The sequence below is a fragment of the Schistocerca cancellata genome, chromosome 9 (assembly GCF_023864275.1).
Source record: "Schistocerca cancellata isolate TAMUIC-IGC-003103 chromosome 9, iqSchCanc2.1, whole genome shotgun sequence".
NCBI lineage: Eukaryota > Metazoa > Arthropoda > Insecta > Orthoptera > Acrididae > Schistocerca > Schistocerca cancellata.
The window spans coordinates 117825113-117832214 of record NC_064634.1 but is presented as its reverse complement, the minus strand read 5'-3'; positions in this window follow the sequence as shown (position 1 = coordinate 117832214).

Sequence of the window (7102 nt, the reverse complement as noted above, 5' to 3'; positions counted from 1 at the left end):
GGCGCCGGTTAATCTTAGTAGTTCTCCTCATTATACTGTTCTGACTAATCAAGGAGGCTTCACAAGCTACGATCTATGAGCCCATACGCTCCCACTATATCCTACAACTGAGGCTAATATGCAGTGGCTGTATGCTCTGAGTCTTTTCAAGGGAAGTCAAAATTGCCCATTTTAACGGTCATAATTTTGTGGATCGCGCCTGTGATGCGTCAGTCTGTTGCAAGGAATCAGTGCAGTAGCATGGGTCGACTTGACTCGTAACAGAAGGGCAGAAAGTAAGGAAGAAAAGATGATTATGGTTTCAAAAATGGCTCAAATGGCTCTGAGCACTATGGGACTCAACTGCTGTGGTCATAAGTCCCCTAGAACTTAGAACTACTTAAACCTAACTAACCTAAGTACAGCACACACACCCAGCCATCACGAGGCAGAGAAAATCCCTGACCCCTCCGGGAATCGAATCCGGGAACCCGGGCGTGGGAAGCGAGAACGCTACCGCACGACCACGAGATGCGGCCATTATGGTTTCGTGCCCCGTCGACATCGAGGTCATTCGAGACCGATCACGAGCTCGGAACCATCAAGGATGGGGAAGGCATTCGACAAATCCCTTTCACAGGAACCACCCCGTTACTTCGCTGGAGCGGTTTAGGGAACTCACGGAAACTTAAAACAGGATTGCCGGAAGCGGATTTGAACCGTCGTTTTCCGGAATGCTAGTCCACTGTGCTTACCAATGTGCCATCTCGCTCGGAGCGATTGGCAAAAAGGAGATATCTTATTTGGACGTGACCTTGGCCACACAGTGAATGAAGTTGTCCGCTTTGTTTGTATATCAGTGCAGACTGTGGACCCCGCACATCCATGAACCACGAAGTGATAAGTGTTGGAATGAAGATGTTAACCGACAGCATCCAGACAGCTCATGCCTCACTTAAAATGCTGTGAATGTTCTATATCAACCAATTTCCGAGCGAACAAGGTGAAAGGAACATCATATAATGGACATTTGGAGACGTATACCATACAAAACTCCATTGGTGACAGCAGAGAATAAAGCTGGGCGCCTTCAGTGGACCAAACAACATAGTAGCTCACTAGAGGCGTGTGTGTTGTGCGTCCACACGGGTTTTACATGTTTCAAATGGCGTGAGGCGTCGAGTGAACCGAGGCCCCAGTCTTGCCTTTATACCTCTGTTTGCGGAGGCAAGATCAGGACACAGGTGGTTCTGTGATGTGTTACGTCCTTTCTCGTTCCTTTCTGGGCAGAATGTTTGTCAAAATTCTGGTAACCATGTGTTGCCCTTTATTCTAAATATTCATGACGAGTATGCTGTGGACAGTATCATCTGCATGAGTGAGAACGGCCGTGTTCTCGGGTCTGCTGCGTAATTTCCTAGGTTTGTAACGCCGGAAATGCATATCCTCCTATTTCCATCTATTGCACTGCAAATTTTTTTTCCTTATTTTGTTACCTGAAGATATAACATTTCTGTGTCTTTGTATATTGTAATTGTTTTACTATTTGTATATATATGCATTTATGTCGATGTATAATTGGTTTGTTTTGTGAATATTATTTGTATTTATACGCTGGGTCTGGTCTAGGGAAAACTATACTATCGAACGAATACATCGATAGGTCGTGTGGAGAACGAAAGTGTTTAGGATCTTTGGTAGTGTTAACTCTGCCGCGTGGAACGCGGGCTGAGCAGAGAGGGTCTGGCTGGGGTGGTGCAGTGGAGCAGGTGTGTTGTGTGAAGCTCCCGCGAGTTGCCGCGCTTTCGGGGTATGGCAGAATGAATTGCGCTCGACTTGCGATGATAGTTTGTGACATGGTGTCGCGGACGGGAAGCATTAGCTGGCGCACATCAAGAGCCCGTTTCGTCTGGTGACCGTGTCGAGAAGAAGGCGCGCCAACATCCATCTTCAGCAACAGCGACGGCCGACAATGAGCGACTGTCGCCACCTCCACAATCGACGGCTTCAAACCTTCAATCAGCCAACAAGGAAGACTGGAAGCACGTAAAGTTTTAGAACTGTATGGCAGACCTCAGCTTTTCAAACTTTTCAAATTGTTGCATCACAAAATTACAGCAACTTAGCATGAACGTTTGTTGCTCATTGTCCCAATTGCATTACCAAGCAGGGTCCCTTCCTTTTCCGGAATGAACCCGAGTGTCGTTGAAATTCAAACGCCAGCATCATTCGATTTCACTGCTTTAATTTCAAAGTTCAGTTAAGGTATTCATAGCTGGCTACAATATTTAGATTACACAAGCACAAATTAAGAGTGCGAGTTTTGTTACCGTATTTTAGCTCACCTGTGACTGTAGCTCAGCTTGGTACGTACTAAATTTTACTAATGTTAATTGTTCAGAATCATTTAATTCAAGTTCAAAGTTAAATCTCTTATTTCTAAATTGCGTAGATTCAAGTAGCTTTTGAAATGATTGTTGATGTAGTCCAAGACTAACCGTATTTTACTGAATTTCGATGTGCTTCAAAAAGAAAGCTCACTATTAACTTCAGTCACTACATTAACTTTCGATTTTCCGGTTTTATTCATTCTTTTGCTAAATTAAGTCAGAGTGTAGCGAAATTTATTACTTCTGACAAACTTTCAGTTATCACACTACACATGTCAACCTTCAGTTGCCACGCTTCTAGTGCTAACCTTTCTTTTTCAGTTACTATAGTAATTGTCCTTAGGACTGGCGACCGTAATTTCCCCCAAATCTCAAATATCTAATTACTGCTAGTTAATTGTTAACGTAACGGCCGCACATTTACTTTCTTTATTAACTTTACCCCTTTTCAAAATTAATTTCCACCAGTTTCATTAGTATTTTTCCTTTCATTTAGATGTAACCCTTTCCTCCCTCTTTACCGACAAATTAACTTCGGTGACGATTGCTTTTCCCAAATTTCCATTAAGTACACGCGGTTTAATTTTTCACTGTCATTAAGGTCGATAAGTGAGGGGGAGGTTACAGGTTGATGAAGATTAAAGGACCCCATTGCAGCTCGACTAGTCCGCTTAATCGATTAGGAAAGTCTTGAACTATGTGAACAAAAGATGAAACGTAAAATTCAGCTTCAAGGCGATTTGGTCGAGTTACATGTTCTAACCATTAACAAAAGAGTTCAGCTGGATGCGGAAAACTTCTCCTCTGTTCCTTTCGGAACTGAGGACATTACCCAGTCTACGGGCGATGTTACACGTATTAGGTTGATGTCTGATGGGTTCACTGCCTTTTGGCCCAGTGTTTTTATGTAAAAAGGTTGAAGTGAAACAGAGAAACAAATATAAAGGGAGAGACCGAAGTGGTAAGGTATGCACTCCATTCCAGAGGGCAGTTGTTCAAAGTCCAATCCGTTCATGGCCTTTGTCTTACAAGAGAAGCGTACTCTCGATTGGTCACCAATTTTGCTCATCTTTTGCACGATTCTAATACATAGTAAGATGTATTAAATGCTGTTCTAGTTCAATACGCTTCGCAACCATTTTCGAGAGATTGAGGATAATAATTTTATGACAAGCTTGAATGTCTTACAAGAGGGTTGACAGTCGAGCAGCCATTGACGCTTTCGTGAAGTATTCAACATGCAAGTAAAACTTTCATCCTCGATCTCTCGAAAACGCTTGATATAGACTCTTGTACTGTAAGGTAACAAGGGAGAGGATGTTGTTATGGGTGGATTAATACGTGAGCATTTACATAACTTGAATAGAGTCCACATGTTTTGGTACAAGCTCATCAGTAATAGACCTCTTGCAGACAATATCGGTAATCTTGCTATTACAAACTTTAGTGCCACTGCTGGAGAAGAACAATCTCCGCTATGGTCGTTAATTTGGTTGCTATGATATGTCGTAACCTGCGATGAACTACACTACTGGCCGTTAAAATTGCTACACTACGAAGATGACGTGCTACAAACACGAAATTTAACCGACAGGAATAAGATGCTGTGAAATGCAAATGATTAGCTTTTCAGAGCATTCACACAAGGTTGGCGCTGGTGGCAACATCTACAACGTGCTGACACGAGGAACGTTTCCAGCCGATTTCTCCTACACAAACAGCAGTTGACCGGCGTTGCCTGGTGAAACGTTGTTGTGATGCCTCGTCTAAGGAGGAGAAATGTGTACCATCACGTTTCCGACTTTGATAAAGGTCGGATTGTAGCCTATCGCGATTGCGCTTTATCGTATCGCGACATTGCTGCTCGCGGTGGTCGAGATGCAATGACTGTTAGCAGAATATGGAATCGGTGGGTTCAGGAGGGTAATACGGAACGCCGTGGTGGATCCCAACGGCCTCGTATCACTAGCAATCGAGATGACAGGCATCTTATCCGCATGGCGGTAACGGATCGTGCAGCCACGTCTCGATCCCTGAATCAACGTATGAGGACCTTTGCAAGACAACCACCATCTGCACGAACAGTTCGACGACGTTTGTAGCAGCATGAACTATCAGCTAGGAGACCACGGCTGCGGTTATCCTTGACGCTGCATCACAGACAGGAGCGCCTGCGATGGTGTACTCAACGACGAACCTGGGTGCACGAATGGCAAAACGTCATTTTTTCGGATGAATCCAGGTTCTGTTTACAGCATCATGATGGTCGTATTCGTGTTTCGCGACATCGCGGTGAACGCACATTGGAAGAGTGTATTCGTCCTCGAAATACTGGCGTATCATCCGGCGTGATGGTATAGGGTGCCATTGGTTACACGTCTCGGTCACCTCTTGTTCGCATTGACGGCACTTTGAACAGTGGACGTAGCATTTCAGATGTGTTACGACCCGTGGCTCTACCCTTCATTCGATCCCTGCGAAACCCTACATTTCAGCAGGATAATGCACAACCGCCTGTTGTAGGTCCTGTAAGGGCCTTTCTGGATACAAAAAATGTTCGACTGCTGTCCCGGCCAGCACATTCTCCAGATCTATCACCAATTCAAAACGGCTGATCGATGGTGGCCGAACAACTGGCTCGTATCAATACGCCAGTCACTACTCCTGATGAACTGTGGTATCGTGTTGAAGCTGCATGGGCAGCTGTACCTGTACACGCCATCCAAGCTCTGATTGACTCAATGCCCAGGCGTATCAAGGACGTTATTACGGCCAGAAGTGGTTGTTCTCGGTACTGATTTCTCAGGATGTATGCACCGAAATTGCATGAAAATGTTATCACATGTCAGTTCTAGTATAATATATTTGTCCAATGAATACCCGTTTATCATCTGCATTTCTTATTGGTGTAGCAATTTTAATGGCCAGTAGTGTATATCCACTCCGCGAGTTTACTGACAGAAGCCAACTGGATGACTGAGTAGGTGCGGACCTCCGGTCAGCGGCGACGGCGGCCTAAATACATGCTGTCGAGAGGTTGTTGCCGGAGTGTTGTCGTCGGTTTGTCTCTGGCCTCTCCCGTTATAGGTGCGCTTGATCCAGCGCCTACTAATCGATCTTGGCTTCATATTTTCCGACTGACGACAGCTTACTCCAGCACTCTTTCAGAGCACATCGTTCTAGAAAAACACTTGAAGCCCCTTACTATGTATTCCAATTGTGCGAAAGATGAGCAAAATCGGTGGTCTGTTAGCTATATGTTTTCCTTTTTAGAGCATGCTAAATATTGAGAGACTAGAAGCCATGGGAAGGCAATTGACGTGGTTTAGTGATCGGCTGCTTATGAACGTATTGCTGTTCTGAGCAGTATTATTTTTTCTTTCCTTTACATTGCCGCTTTATAGAAGGACTGACACTAAATATATATGTTCTTCAGTTCATAACCACAAATACCGGTCTTAATTGTAATAATGCATGTGAATATGCTACAGTTTTTTTTGATACACAACACACACTGCCCGATTAAAAACCAAAAAATAGAAACGCCCAGACGGCATGGTCTGACGCCATTGTAACTCTATACACTTACACACCACCTGCGGGTATATAGCTCACTAAGGTTGCAACTCTCTGAGACAGGTAGCGCGGTCACTAGAGTGCTATAGTGTTGACCGTGTTAATGTTGTCACCAGTCGCCGTAGGGTGTATAAGGGCGGGATCAGTGTCAGATGTTCAGTGATCAGTATGAAGAATACAGAGATGCCGCCTACTCGTCTGAGACAGCTTTATCAGCATACGACAGAGTTTGGTAGGTGTCTCTTTGTTGGTCCCATTTTTCCTTCTGATGGAACCGTGCCATATCCAGATTTTTGAGAAAGTAAGGTGAGTTTACTCGTCGTCTGGATTGCGGTCGATCACGACTCACCACCACAAGGAAGTACTGTCTTATTGTGCACTAAGCACATTGGAAACCTTTCACATATCTGAGGGCAAGTAATTGACTCCCATCAACATTCTGTATCATCCAGCGACAGTCGTCGGTCTACAATATTAGCGCCCCACGAGTAGGCTGCCATTAACATGACAATAGAGACGGCTGTTTTTGAAGTGGTGCCGTGACTGGCATCGCATTAATTTTAGTGGTGAATAGCAATTCTGCACTACCTCGAATAACAATCGTCAGTACATATGGTGGCGACCTGTGAAGATGTACCGATGTTCCCAAGTTTTAGAGATGCGCACGGTGTTAACTGCTGCTGTCGTGGTTTGCTTGGCCATCGGGTATGACTTCAAATCATGGCTGGTAGTGACAGACGGAACTCAGTACGTCAAAGACATCTGTCGTTCTCATATGTCACATTTCACTCGACAGTATTGTGGTGTCATTTTTCAACAGGACAATGCTCGTCCATAGGTTTCTCTATGAACTGTCTGCATGCTGCTCAGGTACTCCGTGGCCAGCAAAATCCCTAGATCTGTTCCTTGAGGCACATGTTTGGAACCAGCTCAGGCATCAGTTCTGTCCCACTACCGGTATCTAGGACATCAAGGACCAGTTACAATAGTCGTGGACTAGATTGCATCTAGAGTGGATACAACGGCCTTACAACATCCTTCCCAACAGAGTCAATGCATGATTTCAGGGGTTGTAACGTCGTACCGGCAAGCAGTCCTTCAACAAAGGAAATTGCTTACACTACGTTAGTTCGTCCAGTCTTAGAGTATTGTTCGTC